The 15,984-nt window shown below is 47.2% G+C and overlaps 1 long non-coding RNA gene across 1 annotated transcript; it reads right to left on the reverse strand.

The window, feature by feature from the left end:
• Nucleotides 1-2,359: 2,359 nt before the first annotated feature.
• LOC114808014 lies at nucleotides 2,360-15,971 on the reverse strand. The gene is made up of 3 exons (XR_003755988.2): nucleotides 15,725-15,971; nucleotides 7,331-7,609; nucleotides 2,360-2,389 (listed from the first exon to the last, which is right to left on the reverse strand). It is a non-coding gene; the product is annotated as an uncharacterized LOC114808014 (long non-coding RNA).
• Nucleotides 15,972-15,984: the final 13 nt, after the last annotated feature.

The raw sequence follows: 15,984 nt of genomic DNA on the forward strand, positions 1-15,984 counted from the left end.
TCATCCTGAACTTGTCGTGACTGAGGATAAGAAAGGGGTGACTTGGGGAGACACATGACAGAACCTGCACGACAAACCTGAGAGATTTGATCGGCTGCCCTGTGTGCTGGGCCAGGAGGGTTTCACCTCCGGGAGACATTGCTGGGAGGTGGAGGTGGGAGACAGCAAAAACTGTTTTTTGGGAATTTGTAGGGAAGATGTGAAGAGAAAAGGAGAGATTACTTTTTCACCTGAGAAGGGATTCTGGGGTGTGAAAATATGTGAAAATGAATACCAGCCCTTTACTTATCCTTTACCCCCTCTAAAATCCCTGACCATAAAACCCCACCGGGTGGTGGTTTACCTGGACTATGAGGCAGGAAAAGTCTCATTCTACAATGGGACTGATGGATCCCACATCTACACTTTCCACTGCACTACCTTCTCTGGGTCCATCTGCCATTTATTCTACCTTCTGGGCAAAGATCCAAACCCCCTGACCATCTGCCCTGTGCCTGGTGGGTCTGAGGGAGAACCTGACCTTGCATCCTCTCAGAAGACCCCAGTGACTCCCCCAAGGGCAGGAACAGCCTCTGCCCGTGGGGATGGGGATCCCCTTCCTGAGAATGATGCCCCATTGCTCCCTTATAGTACAGCACTTCAATCCCTTTAGCCTCTTAGGGAGCCCGCCCAGTCCCTGACCTCTGGCCCCTGCAGCTCTCTGTCCACTCCCTGGACTGCAGCTGCCTGTGTGTCTGGTTCCTCTGCTCCTCCACTGGTCAGGCCCAGGCTGGGGGCTGCTATTTGCCTCCTGCTGCTGCCAGGGGAGAGTCCCTGTTGGGGGCAGTGGTGGTGAGGGATAATATGATGCTGTGGTCCCTGTTCGTATTGCTACGCCCTTCATTGCTGCTGCTAATGCCCCAACCGGACCCTCAAGCTAGGGTTATGGGCAGGAGTTGGGCTCTCCCTTCCTCTGGTCTCATCCATCCGTCTATTGCCTGGTCAAATCACTCCTTCAGAGGAGCCTTCGCCCACTGGGGGATGGGAGTATGACATTGGGGTCTGATTTCTGCCACCCACCAAGTGCAGGATCCCAAGCCCCAGTTGAGCTAAGGGAGGGGTTAACAGGGGAACAGACAGGACATCAGGGTGATAGTTGGGAGTCGCACACTGACAGGACAGCAACCCCTGGGAAGAGAGTTCTGGAGAGACCCTAGGGGGTCAGCCGGTCCTGAGTGGAATCTGGAGAGAAACTGACAGTAGGAGAACGTCCACTCCAGGGGTTGAGACTGTTTCTCCTTATTCCAGAAGAATTCAGGTTGGGGGAGTTTACACTACTTCTAGATTTTCTGCCCTTTTCCCTTTGTTTTGACACTGGCGGTTAGAGAGTCAGTCATATCAATATCTCCTCTGTGCTGATGGATAGTTGGTTCTGTCCCTTCAGTCTCTGATCTCCTCATGATTGCTTAATAAAGGTCTTCTACCATGTTAATCTTACAACTCTAAGTCTACTCGTTTTGCTGTTCTTGGCTTTTCTGATCTTTTCCCGAGAGGAGCATGATGATGATGATGGAGTTCTCTGTCAGGAAGGACAGACAAGTCTCAATCCTTACTCTTAAGGATGAGAACCTGCTCAGAGGAATCAGTTCCAGCACTGGTTGTTTGCTCAGCTATTTGCTCTCTCTCATCCCTGCCTGACATGTTCCCTTTGGGCAGAGAGTGAGCAGACAGTCAGAGACACAGCACATTGTGAAGTGCAGATTCCCCCACATGAACCAGACTGAAAACCTCTTCTGGGCAGGGAACATGTCTACCAACTCTCAATACCAGTCCTCCTGTCAGCCCATCTCAGTCCTCCCCTTCCACCACACCTCCCCTTCCCCCTCTTCCAGCCAATCCCTTCCCACCCCTTGCACCATCCCTACCCCTCTCCCCCACCTCGACTCTGTCATCCTATCCCTGAGCAACCCCTCATCCCCCTCCCCCTAAGATGGCCACTGACAACTCACACCCATCCAACCCCTTCCAACTCCTTACTCCATCCACTCCCTTAAGAAATCCCCCCCACCCCCAAACAGCCTCAATCAAGTGCGGCCTGTGCAAGCCCTGCTCCATCATGGGGAAGCTTTCCTTCATCCCTGCACTGTTCCTGACTCAGCCACTATTCCTCCTAGCCATCACTGAAACCTGGCTCTCCCCAGAAGGTACGCTCTCCCCTGCTGTGTTCTCCACAGGGGATTTCATCTTCACTCACTCTTCCAGACTCACTGTGAAGGAAGAAGCAGCATGGAGTAGTGGATATAGCATGGTCTTGGGAATCAGGTCATAGGTTCTAATCCCGCCTCTGCCATTTGTCTGCTGTGCGATCTTGGGCAAGGTACTTCACTTTTCTGGGCCTCAATTTCCTCATCTGGAAAAAGGGGATTGAGACTGTGAGCCCCACGTTAAACAGTGACTGAGTCCAACCCGATTTTCTTGTATCCACCCCAGTGCATCATACAATGCCTGGCACATAGTAGGCGCTTAACAAATGCCATAATAATAATAATAATAATAGTAACGGAGGAGGTGTTGGCTTCCTTCTCGTGCCCCATTGCTGCTTTTGCACCATACCACCTCCCCCATTCCTTGCTTTCCTTTCTTTTGAAGCCCATATCATCCACCTCTACCACCCACTCCAGGTTCTAGTAAAGGTCACCCACCTTCCCCCAGGTCCCACCTCCAACTTTTTTTAACCATTATGATCCCTTTCTCACATTCCTTCTCTCTTTCTCCATGTCTACATTGATCCTGGGGGACTTCAATATCCTCATAGATGTTCCTGATGACCCTTCTACTGCCACTTTCTATCATTCCTCATCTCCATTTCCTCCTGCTCCAGCCCACCTCACCCACTCACCACTTGGACACACTGTAGATCTCATCGTCTCTAGCCACTTCACAGTCTGTACCCTCACCAACTCTGAAATCCCTCTTCCTGACCATATTCTCCTCACCTGTCTTCTCTCTCACATAGGTCCTCTCCACATATCTGCGCTGTTCCCCCACAGAGACCTCCAATCTTTTGACCCATCCAATTTTCTCAAGTCATCATGCCCCATTTAGCCTTCATATCCAAACTACCTTCCCTTCATGATCAAACTGAAGCTCTCAACTCCACCTTCTCTCCTGAACACAGTTCACTCACTCTCCTATCCCTTCACTGATGTTGTACCACTAACCCACAGTCCTGGATCACCTGTACAGTTGGCTTTCTGGTACACTAGCTGCAGAGTGCTGCTGGCGGAAATCTAAATATCAGGCTGACTTGGTCCAGTTCAGGTTTATCCTTGTGTGCTTTAACACTGCCCTCTCCACTGCCTGGAGAAATCATTTCTCCATCCTTATTGACACCCATGCCTACCACCCTTGCCAGTTGTTCCAGATGTGTAACTCCCTCCTCAAAACCCCTGTCCCCCAACCTCTCCTATCCTTTGTCCCTAATGACCTGGCCACCTTCTTTATAGAGAAAATTGACACTATCAGGAATGATATTCCTAAATCTCCCTTGCCCTGCCCTTCTAAATCCTCCCTTCTGCCCCTTTTTCAACTCTTCCATCTTTCCCAGCAGTATCTTTAGAGGAGATCTCCTACCTTCACTCAAAATCTACCCCTTCAATCTGCACATCCAACCCCATTCCTTCCCAATTTATCAAAATACTTGCCTCTTCCCTCCTTTCCTCCCTAACTGCCATCTTCAATTCTTCTCTCTCCAATGGTTTCACCCCAAATGCTTTCAAACACACCCATATCTCCCCTATGATAAAAAAATTCTTCCTTGGCTCCCTCCAGTTATTAACCTATATCTCTCCTAACTTTCCTCCCCAAACTCCTTGAGCAAACTGTCTACACCTGCTGTCTCAATTTCTCTTCCAATTCTTTCCTTGACCACCTGGCTTCCATCCCCTTCACGCCACAGAAACATCCCTCTCAAAGGTCACAAAGGATCTCCTTCTTGCCAAATCTAATGGCCTTTACTTCATTCTAATCCTCCTTGGCCTCTCAGCTGCCTTCGAAACTGTTGATTACCCCCTTCTCCTGGAAACATTATCCAACCTTGGCTTCACTGATACTGACCTCTACTGGTTCTCCTCCTGTCTCTTTGGCCACACATTTTCAGTCTCTTTTATGAACTTCTCCTCTGCCTCCCAAGCCCTAACTGTGGGTATCCCTCAAGGTCCCCTTCTATTCTCCATCCACAACCACTCTCTTGGAGAACTCATTTGCTCACATGGCTTCAACTACCACCTTTTTGTGGATGATATCCAAATCTACACCTCCAGCCCTGATCTCTTTTCCACTCTGCAGGTCTTGCATTTCCTCCTGTCTTCAAGACATTTCTACTTGGAATGTCCTCCCATCACCTCAAACTTAACATGTCTATAAGAGAACTTATCTTCCCCCCCAAACCCTGTCCTTCCCTCTACTTTCCCATCACTGTAGGCAGCTCCACCATCCTTCTTATGTCACCAGCCTGTAATCTTGGTGTTATCCTTGACTTCCTTCTCTCATTCAACTAAGATATTCAGTTCATCACTAAATCCTGCTGGTTTTCCCTTCATAACATTACTAAATCAACCCTTTCCACTCCATCCAAACTGCTACCCTGTTAAACCAATCACTTATCCCATCCTGCTTTGATTACTGTATCAGTTTCCTTGCTTACCTCCTTGCCTCCTATCTCTTCCTATTCCAATCCATATTTCACTCTGCCGTATGGATCATTTTTCTGCAAAACTGTTCAGGCCATTTTTCCCCTCTCCCCAAGAATCTCTAGTGTTTGTCCATCCACCTCCACATCAAAGAGAAACTTCTCACCATTGGCTTTAAAACACCCAATCACCTTGCCTGCTCCTACCTCACCTCACTACTCTCCTTCTATAACCCAGCCCACACACTTTACTTCTCCAATGCTAACCTTCTCATTGTACCTTGATCTCATCTATCTTACTGCTGACCTCTCGCTCACTCCCAGCCTCTGGCCTGGATTGCCCTCCCTCCTCTAACAGACAATGCCTTCCCTGACTAACCGCTCTTTTCCTCTTCTCCCACTCCCTTCTCTGTTGTCCTGACTTGCTCCCTTTATTCATCCCCCCTCCCAATCCCAAAACACTTATGCACATATATGTAATGTATTTATTAATATTAATGCTTTCCTTCCCTTCTAGAATGTAAGCTCATTGTGGGCAAAGAATGTGTCTGTTTAATGTTATATTGTACTTTCCCAAGTGCTTTATAGAGTGCTCTGCACACAGTGACTACTCAGTAAACCTGACTGATTGACTGACTAATTAATCTGTTATACTGTACTCTCTCAAGTGCTTAGTATAGTTCTCTGCACACAGTAAGTGCTCAATAAATCCCATTGATTGATTGAATACAATAAAGAATAAAAAATGCTATCTTGTGCCTGCCCGAGCTAGCAAAGTGGAACTTGCAAGCATGGATGGGACATTGTCCCTACAACTGAAACTTCTAGATAGACATCCCAGGCCAAGAATACAGAAGGTCAGTCAGTCAGTCAATCATATTTATTGAGTGCTTACTGAGTGCAGAACATTGTACTAAGAACTTGGGAGAGGATAATGCATCAATAAACAGACACATTCCCTGCCTATAATGAGCTTACAGTTTAGAGGGGGACACAGACATAAATATAAATAAATGAATGACAGATACGTATATAAGTGCTGTGGAGCTTGGAGGGATTTTGACAGGGTGACTTGCTCCCTTTATTCATCCTCCCCTCCCAGCCCCACAGCATGTATGTAAATATCTGTAATTTATTTATTTATTTTAATGCCTGTCTCCCCCTCTAGACTGTAAGCTTGTTGTGGTAGGGAAAGCATGTGATTAGGGTTATTTAGTACTCTCCTAAGCACTTAGTACAGTGCTTTGTACACAGTAAGTGGTCAATAAATATGATTGAATGAATGAATGAACATAGAAGGTGTCCAATTTGATTAGCTTGTATCTCCCCTCATGCTTAGTATAGCACCTGGCACATAGCGAGTGCTTAACAAATCCCACTAAAAAAGGGAGGAGAGAATAAAAAAAACATTTTGTTGAGAGAGAAAAATCTGTTAGGTGAGTAGGGAAAATATCTTGGACAGTGCCCACTGATAGGGAGAAGGGCACACTCCCCTTTCACATTCCAAGGATTTTTATAGAATGAGTTAAGTACTACCTATTAAAGATTAATTAAATAATTTGACTGAAGATCTTTTGCATATTCTTATCACAAGCTGGATTTATGGAATCCTGACTTGGAATGATTATTCATCCCTCAAAAGGGAATATTTATAACTGTTTCTTGGTATGTGTGAGGTCTTCAGGGACCCAGGCAATAAACTCAACTCAATCCACTTAACCAGTGTCGCTTATTTTCAGTGTTGCTTGTAGATGGGGAAAAGGAAAATGAGTCGCTTGGTGTCATGGTCAATACAGCAGCATGGTGTAGTGGATAGAGCACTGGCCTGGAAGTCAGAAGGTCATGGACTCTGATCCCAGCTCTGCCACTTGTCTCTCTGGGACTTTGAGCAAGTCAATTCACTTCTGTGAGCCTCAGTTACCTCATCTGTAAAATGGGGGTTGAGAGTTGGAACCTCACAGGGACAGGGACTGTATCCAACTTGCTTTGTTTATATCCACCCCAGTGGTTAGTACAGTGTCTAGCACATAGTAAGCACTTAACAAATACCACAATAATTAATTATTATTATTACTTATTAGTCATAGGAGTATGAAATACAATTTACTGAAGAGCAACAAATTAAAACTCCCAGAATTGGGGTCATCACAATTGTAGCTATCATACAGAGACTAGTTTTGGAAAGAAGAGACCTGAAAAGAAATTCATAAATTGTCACATTCAGGGATAAATTGATGGGATGGTTAGAGTTTATCTGAGTGTGTGGGGAGGTGGAGAGAGGCTTCTGGGAGGGGGTTTCAGGTCCATTCTGTGTTTCTACTCCCACCAATCCTGAGGGTCCCTAGAAGAGACAGTGAAGTCTCCACTGTTCTTCCAGGGAGAGGAAGACAAAATAGTCTATTTTTCAGTCACTATATGCCAAGGTTCCCAGATCCCTTTTCCCCTTCTCCATTCATGGACTGGGGAAGAAGGGAAGGGCCTTGTTCTTGGTTTGAATTTCCTCTCCTTAATTTCAGACCTACTATACTTGGCATGTTCCTGCCAATACAGAATCCACTTGGATTCAAGGCAAGTCTGCTTCCCCTTCACCATCCCTGGGCTGGGTCTACACTGGTCAGGACTTTTCCCCTGGAAATCTCCATTTCCCAGAGCAACACCAACCTGCTTTGAAATTGCCGACTTCTTCTTTTGGTCAATGCGGGGGTTCCAGGGGGAACAGGACACAGTACTCACAGAGTCATCTTGGACAATCATAGATGCTACCACACTAAACAGGCTACCTCCATCATGGGGGTGGGACTCAGACAGGGACGGGATTATCTTTCCTTGGCATCTTTCCACTGCACCTGTGGCTCTGGGTACCATCTAGCCGACACGCACTGCAGACAGATGCCTCCATTCTCATGCTCTTCCAGGTGGATGAGATGGTTAAGCCTATAACTGGGGATGGAGAGATTTGTCTGGATCAGGACTTATGTCTATTATGTACACATGAAGCCTACATTGTATCATATTTAAAAAGACTTCCCTTTTATCTAAATGTTAATCTGCTTTTGGGAGATGAGAGTATTTCAAAATTGACCCAGCCCCATGGATCAGAGAAGCAGCATGGCCTATAGGATAGAGCACAGGCCTGGGCTTCAGAAGGACCTGGGTTCTAATCCTGGCTCTTCCACCTGTCTGCTATGTGACCTTGGAAAAGTCACTTAACTTTTCTCTGCCTCAGATACCTCATTGATAAAATAGGGATTAAGACTGTGAGCCCTGTGTGGGACATGAATTGTGCCTTTTAAAAAAAATGGTATTTAAGCACTTACTATGTGCCAGGTACTAAGCACTGGGGTAGATACAGGCTAATCAGGTTGGACAGAGTCCATGTCCCACATAGGACCCACATTATTAATCCCTATTTTACAGGTGACAGAACTGAGGCACAGATAAGTGATTTGCTCAAGGTCACATTGTGACTAACCTGATTAGCTTCTCTCTACCCCAGCCCTAGTACATAAGAAGTGCTTAACAAATACTATTAAAAAAATACAAGGGCATTTTAGAGCAACCTGCATATAAAGGGGACTCATGCCTGTCCACTTGTTTTGTTTTGTTGTCTGTCTCGCCCTTCTAGACTGTGAGCCTGTTGTTGGGTAGGGATTGTCTCTGTTTCCGAATTGCACTTTCCAAGTACTTAGTACAGTGCTCTGCATAGAGTAAGGGCTCAATGCATATGATTGAATGAATGAATGAATCCAAGACACACCCCTGGTGTTTAAGGGGCATCAGAAAGGTTACTTCATCAGCAGAAAAACCGTCACTCAACTCCCCCCACTCCCTGGCCCAACAACAACAACAAAAACCCCAAACCAAATATTCTAGATGGTGGATTTTGTAGATGAATGTCAGATAAGGATCAAATTAGATTGAATATCAGTATTATTACCAACAATATTCAGCATGTACTGTGCTACTCGGGCTTTACTAAAGCTAGAAATATGGATAAAGATGGCAGATGGGAAAACAGATCAGTGGTAGGACAAGAACTGTTGGATGTGGACTCAGTGCCATGACTGAACATGGAGAAAAGGGCTGATTTGCTGGAGCAGTAAGGAGCAGGGGAATGGGGGATCATGGGATATAGTGCCTGAATAATGAGACTGTTTTATGTCCTTCTCCCTGTAGTGCGAAGAATAGTGGAGGCTTCACTGTCTCCTCTAAGCACTGCTATATTTCCTTATTTTGTTATTATTATTATTAGTAACTATAATAATGGTAATTTTTAAGCACTTATGATATGCCAGACACTGTAATAAATTCTGGGATGTATACAAACAAATCGAGTTGGACAGAGTTTCTGTCTCACATGGGGTTCACAGTCTTAATTTCCAAGTTACAGATGAGGCACTGAGGGAGGCACAGAGAAGTTAAATGATTTGCCCAGGATCACATTGCAGACACTATGCGGAGCTGGGATTAGAACCCAGGTCTTTCTGACACCCAATCCTGTGCTCTATCCACTAGGCCATGCTGCTTCAATTTTAGGTTCTAAAAGAAGATTTATGTTTACTGCCTCCTCTACTGAACTAGAATGTTCCCCAAGCTCCCAGTTCAGTGCTCTCCATAAATACGGTCAATACCCATGCTTTACAGTGTACTGGAACTGAAAAGGATTAGACTGTGAGCCCGTCATTAGGCAGGGATTGTCTTTATCTGTTGCCGAATTGTACCTTCCAAGTGCTTAGTCCAGTGCTCTGCACATAATAAGCACTCAATAAATACTATTGAATGAATGAATGTCTGTTTATATCTGTTTATGTCTGTTCATGAGTGGCAGAGAAGTGGAGTGTATGGGGTGGGCAGTAGAAAGAGAGAAGGGAGGTGAGGTAGGAGGGTGCAAGGTGATGGAGAGCTTTGAAGTCAAGAATGAAGAGTTTTTGTTTCATGTGGAGGTTGATAGGCAAACACTGGAGGTTTTTAAGGAGGGGAGTAATATGCCCTGAGCGTTTCTGTAGGAGCAGGTTGGGTGTAGAGGAAAGGTGGATTTTAGAAATGTTTCAAAGGTTGAACCAACAGGAGTTGGTGACAGCCTGAATATGTGTGTGGAATGAAAGGATATGTTCAGGTTAATGCAAAGGTTATGGGTTTGTGAGGCAGGGAGGATGGTGGTGTTGTTTAAGTAAGGGAGTAGACAGGGTTTAGGTGGGAAAAAAGGTGTTCTGTTTTGGACATGTTAAATTTGAGGTATCTGCAGGAAACCCAAGTAGAGATTTCTTGAAGGCAGAAGGAAATGTGAGATTGCAGACAAGTGGAGAGAGATCAGGTTTGGAGATGGAGATTTGGGAATCATCTTCATGGATATGGTAGTTGAATCCATGGGAGAGAATGAGTTCTCCAAGGGAGTGGGTTTAGATGGAGAATAGAAGGAGAGCAGAAACTCTAGGGCCTTCAGAGGATGGATAGGGGCATATCTGCCTTTCCCCTAGTAACAGGACTACCCCTCCCACCAGAACTCCAGCTGCAGCTCCTGTCTCCCTTTGTTACAGCTCAGTTTTCTGTGATTGGACCTGCTGAGCTCAACCTGGCCTTGGAGGAGGGAGTTGCTGAGATGCCCTGTCACCTGAACACTAAGAAGAGCTCTGAGGACATGGGAGTGAGATGATTCCTATCCCAGCCCTCTAACGTCGTGCACTTGTATGAGAATGGAGAGAAGCTGTTTGGAGAGCAGATGGAGGAGTATAGAGGGAGGACAGTGTTGGTGACAGATGCCATTGATTATGGGAGTGTGGCTGTAATAATACTCAATGTCAGACTCTCTGATGAGGGAAAATATTACTGCTCTTTCTGTCTTTCATGAAGATAAAGCCCCTCTGGAGCTGCATGTGGTTGGTGAGTGGCCAATTTTTCATTGTGACCAGTGGAGGATTTTTCTCTCTTCATCTTTCTTAGCCTCACAGATAGCCCTGTCCTTACCCAGAATCCCTTACAGCTTCAGGGTTCTCCAATGTCCACTCCTCTTGACCATGGTCCTAGCCTTGCTGCCATCATCCTCCTGCTGGTGCACAGGCAGCACTGCCTGATTCAGTGTTTCCATAGAACATTTTCCATGGGTCAGTCTCTTCCTGGTTTGTTTCTGGACTGGATTCCTGTGATTCTGAATAGCTTGGTGCTAAAATGAGGCTCAGGACAGGACACCGCCCCCACCCCACCCCACCCCCACCTACTCTACAGGATTTTCCCAGGAAGCTTTTATGATGATGATATTGATGATGGTATTTGTTAAGCACTTACTACGTGCCAAGCCCTTTACTAAGTGCTGGGGTGGATACAGGCAAATCAAGTTGGACACAGTCCCTGTCCTCTGTGGGGTTCACACTCTCAATCTCTATTTTATGGATGAGGTAACTGAGGCATAGAGAAGTGAATTGACTGGCCTAGGGTCCCACAGCAAAGTGGTGGAGCTGGGATTAGAACCCATGACCTTCTGACTCTTAGACCCATGCTTTACCTACTACACCATGCTGCTTAATGTTGGGGCCTCTCCTGACTCGAGGGCTGTGCAGGGTTGGGGCAGGACCCAGTTCTACTCTGGATGGGGCAAAGCCCTGTCTGGGTCTGGTTACGCTCCATCGCTGTGGGGGACCAGTCAGGGGTGGCTTCTCTGTCACTGCCGCCCGCTCCGGGCAGCCCTCCCGGGCTCCGGCCTGTCCTGTTCCGGCCCCGGGGTCTCCTCTGCCCTGAGCCCCCAACGCTCACGCGCACACTCTGTCCGCCGCCAATGTCACTCTCGATCCCGACACGGCTCATCTCGGACTCGTCCTGTCTGAGGATCGGAAACGGATGACAGTGGGCGACAAACTGCAGAAACTACCCGTCAACCCGAGGAGATTCACTGGTTCTATCAGTGTGATGGGCCGTGAGAGATTCACCTCCGGGAGACATTGCTGGGAGGTGGAGGTGGGAGATGAAAATAACTGGTATCCAGGGGTTTGTAGGGAAAATGTGAGGAGAAAACGGGAGATCTTGGAGTTACCTGAGGCTCATCTGTTATTTCTGATGGAAGAATCCATCCTTGACCACCTACTGCATTCAGCACCCTCGACTGAGAATGGAATTGTGCACAGAGCACTGGAGGAAGTGCTTGGGAGCATACGATGAGAGTTATAATCATAGTGCCTGACCTCAAGAAATTGGCATTTTCATGGGGACAAGTGGTAAACACAGATTATATTAACAGGATTAATAAGTGAAATAAATCAGCTACACACATGTGCTAATTGTGCTAATCTGTTGGGGTGACATGTTTGAGGAGGTGGAGATTGGTTGGGGATTGGGTTTTGTAGGAGAGGGGTTTTCATGGGGAGCTGTAAAGGGTGGTGGGGAACACAGGCTCAGTGTTTTGAACGTGTCTTGTGAGAGGTGAGAGGAAGGAGTAGTAACAAGGTTGGCTTGTGAGGAATGAAGAGTGCAAGCGTGAGTGGTTGACAATACCGAGAAGGTGAGAAGGAAGCAGTGTGATGTAGCGGAAAGAGCTTGGGTCTGGGAGTCAGAGGACCTGGGTTCTAATCCCAGATCTGTCATTGGACTGCTGTGTGACCTTGGGTAAGACACTTAACTTCTCTGTGCAATGTTTACCAGGAATCATTATTTAATGATGAGTTACTAACTGTTACTGTTTACGAATCTTCATCTATTAGTCATTAACTGCTACATTTTGGGAGATGTCTCAAATTATTTTAAATTATCTCTGGTTTTTCCCGTTTCAGCAAATCTCGGTTCTTCAAGAAAAGCAACCAAACTCCAGCAGAGTTCCCACTACTTAACAGTCTCTTCAGATGCAAGAGCCACACACAACTGGAAGCAGTGTGGTCTAGATGTCAGAGCACGGCCCTGGGATTCAGGAGAACCTAGTCCTAGTCCCAGGTCTGTCACTGGCCCACTGTGTGTCTTCAGGTGAGTCATTTTACCACTCTACCTCAGTTTCCTCATCTGCAAAATAGGAATAATCACCCCTATCTCTCTTTCTTCCTCCTAGGGATGTAGTAAGTACAACATGAGAAGCAGTACAGCCTAGGAGAAAGAGCATAGGCCTGGGTGTCATTCATTCATTCATTCATTCATTCATTCAATAGTATTTATTGAGCGCTTATTATGTACAGAGCACTGTACTAAGCGCTTGGAATGTACAAATCGGCAACAGATAGAGACAGTCCCTGACCTATGACGGGCTTACAGTCTAATCGGGAGAGACAGACAGACAAGAAGAATAGCAATAAATAGACTCAAGGGGATGAACATCTTATTAAGACAATAGCAAATAAATAGAATCAAGGTGATGCACATCTCATTAACAAAATAAATAGGGTAATGAAAATATATACAGTTGAGTGGACGAGTACAGTGCTGAGGGGATGGGAAGGGAGAGGGGGAGGAGCAGAGGGAAAGGGGAAAAAAAGGGTTTAGCTGCAGAGAGGTGAAGTGGGGGATAGAGGGAGCAGAGGAAAAAGAGGAGCTCAGTCTGGCAAGGCCTCCTGGAGGAGGTGAGCTTTAAGTAGGGTTTTGAAGAGGGGAAGAGAATTAGTTTGGCGGAGGTGAGGAGGGAGGGCATTCCAGGACTGCGGGAGGACGTGGCCAAGGGGTCGATGGCGGGATAGGCGAGAACGTGGGACGGGGAGGAGGTGGGCGACAGAGGAGCGGAGCGTGTGGGGTGGGCAGTGGAAAGAGATAAGGGAGGAGAGGTAGGAGGGGGCAAGGTGATGGAGAGCCTTGAAGCCTAGAGTGAGAAGTTTTTGTTTTGTGCAGAGGTTGATAGGCAACCACTGAAGGTTTTTAAGAAGGGGAGTGACATGCCCAGAGCGTTTCTGCAGGAAGATGAGCCGGTCAGTGGAGTGAAGAACAGACTGGAGCGGGAAGAGACAGGAGGAAGGGAGGTCAGAGAGCAGGCTGACACAGTAGTCTAGCCGGGATATTATGAGAGCCTGTAACAGTAAGATAGCCGTTTGGGTGGAGAGGAAAGGGCAGATCTTGGTGATATTACAAAGGTGAGAACGGCAGGTGTTGGTGATGGATTGGATGTGTGGGGTGAATGAGAGAGCCGAGTCAAAGATGACACCGAGGTTGCGGGCCTGAGAGACGGGAAGGATGGTCGCGCCATCCACGGTGATAAGGAAGTCAGGGAGAGGACAGGGCTTGGGAGAGAAGATAAGGAGCTCAGTTTTGGTCATGTTGAGTTTTAGGTGGCGGGCAGACATCCAGGTAGACACGTCTTGGAGGCAGGAGGAGATACGAGCCTGAAGGGAGGGGGAGAGGACAGGGGCAGAGATGTAGATCTGTGTGTCATCTGCATAGAGATGATAGTTGAAGCCGTGAGAGCGAATGAGTTCATCGAGGGAGTGAGTGTATATGGAGAACAGAGGAGGGCCAAGAACTGACCCTTGAGGAACCCCAACAGTTAGAGGATGGGAAGGGGAGGAGGAGCCCACGAAGGAGACCAAGAATGACCGCCAGAGAGATAAGAGGAGAACCAGGAGAGGATGGAGTCCGTGAAGCCAAGGTGAGATAAGGCGTGGAGGAGAAGGGGATGGTCGACAGTGTCAAAGGCAGCTGAGAGATCAAGGAGGATTAGGATAGAGTAGGAGCCATTGGATTTGGCAAGAAGGAGGTCATGGGTGACCTTAGAGACAGCAGTCTCGGTAGAGTGGAGGGGACGAAAGCCAGATTGGAGGGAGTCCAGGAGAGAATGGGAGTTAAGGAATTCTAAGCAGCGAGTGTAGGCGACTCGTTCTAGGATCTTGGAAAGGAAGAGTAGTAGGGAGATAGGGCGATAACTGGAAGGGGAAGTGGGGTCGAGAGAGGGTTTTTTTAGAATGGGGGAGACATGGGCATGTTTTAAGGCAGAGGGGAAGAAGCCATTGGAGAGAGAGTGGTTAAAGGTAGAAGTTAAGGAGGGGAGGGCAGGGGCGATGGTTTTCATAAGGTGAGTGGGAATGGGGTCCAAGGCACAGGTGGAGGGGATGGCACTTGCGAGGAGAGAGGAGATCTCCTCTGAGGATACTGCAGGGAAGGATGGGAAAGTAAGGGAGAGGGTTGGGAGGTGGAGGCAGGAGGGGGAGGGGTGACTTTGGGAGCTCAGACCTGATTGTGTTAATTTTTGTGATGAAGTAGGTGGCCGGATCATTGAGGGTGAGGGATGGGGGAGGGTGAGGAACAGGGGGCCTAAGGAGAGAGTTAAAGGTCCGGAACAATTGGCGGGGGTGACGGGCATGGGTGTCAATGAGGGAGGAAAAGAAGTTTTGCCTGGCGGAGGAGAGGGCAGAATTAATGCAGGAAAGGATAAATTTGAAATGGATAAGGTCGGCTTGGTGCTTGGACCTTTGCCAGCAGCACTCAGCAGCTCGAGCATAGGAGGGTAGGAGGTGGACAGAGGCAGTGACCCAGGGCTGTGGGTTAGTGGAGCGAGAGTGGCGGAGGGAAAGGGGGGTGAGAGAGTTGAGATGAGTAGAGAGGGTGGAGTTGAGAGCGGTGACCTGATCATCCAGAGTGGGAAGAGAGGACGGGGGCTAGGTGGGGAGAGATGCTTTTGGAGAGGTGGATGGGATCAAGAGAGCAGAGGATCTGGGTTCTAACCCCAGCTCTGCCTCTTACCTGCTGTGTGATTTTGAGCACGTCACTTAATTACTCTTACCTCAGTTTCTTCTTTTGTAAAATGAGGGTGAAAAACCTATTTTTCCCTCCCACCAAGACTGAGCTCCGTTAGGAGAAAGGACTGTGTCCAGCAGTCTGATTATCTTCTATCAACCCCCAGGCTTAGGACAGTACGCGACAAGTTGTAAGACCTTAACGAATTTCACAGTTACTACGATTGAGATCCATGATGTAAAAGTGCTTTAAAAATGGAAATGCAATACAACTTCAGTGTATTATTATTCCAACCCAGAATCTCAGATGGTGAAATTAATATGTATTGTAAACATTCCTAAAGACAAAAGCTAAAATTTCCTTATTCCTTTGCCATCTCTTCCTCACCTCCCTTCCTCCAATCAATCAAATTTATTAAGCACTTACCGTGCGCAGAGCACCCTGCTAAGTGCCTAGGAGAGTACAGTATAGTAGAGTTAATAGACACACTCCCTGCCCACAGGGAGTTTATAGTCTAGAAGGGGAGGCAATGTCGGTACTTCTGAGATGAAAAGAACAGATGGCAGCAGTCTTTGGCCAAGATTGTGGTAGTGTTTGTCACCAAATATGGATTCCTTTTGTCAGAGAGTTTGTGGAGAGTCCTGGAGAGTTTGTGGAGTTCTGCTTGCAGGAGGTGAATCCTCCCG

This window comes from Ornithorhynchus anatinus, chromosome X5 (assembly GCF_004115215.2).
Source record: "Ornithorhynchus anatinus isolate Pmale09 chromosome X5, mOrnAna1.pri.v4, whole genome shotgun sequence".
In the NCBI taxonomy this organism is placed as follows: Eukaryota; Metazoa; Chordata; class Mammalia; order Monotremata; family Ornithorhynchidae; genus Ornithorhynchus; species Ornithorhynchus anatinus.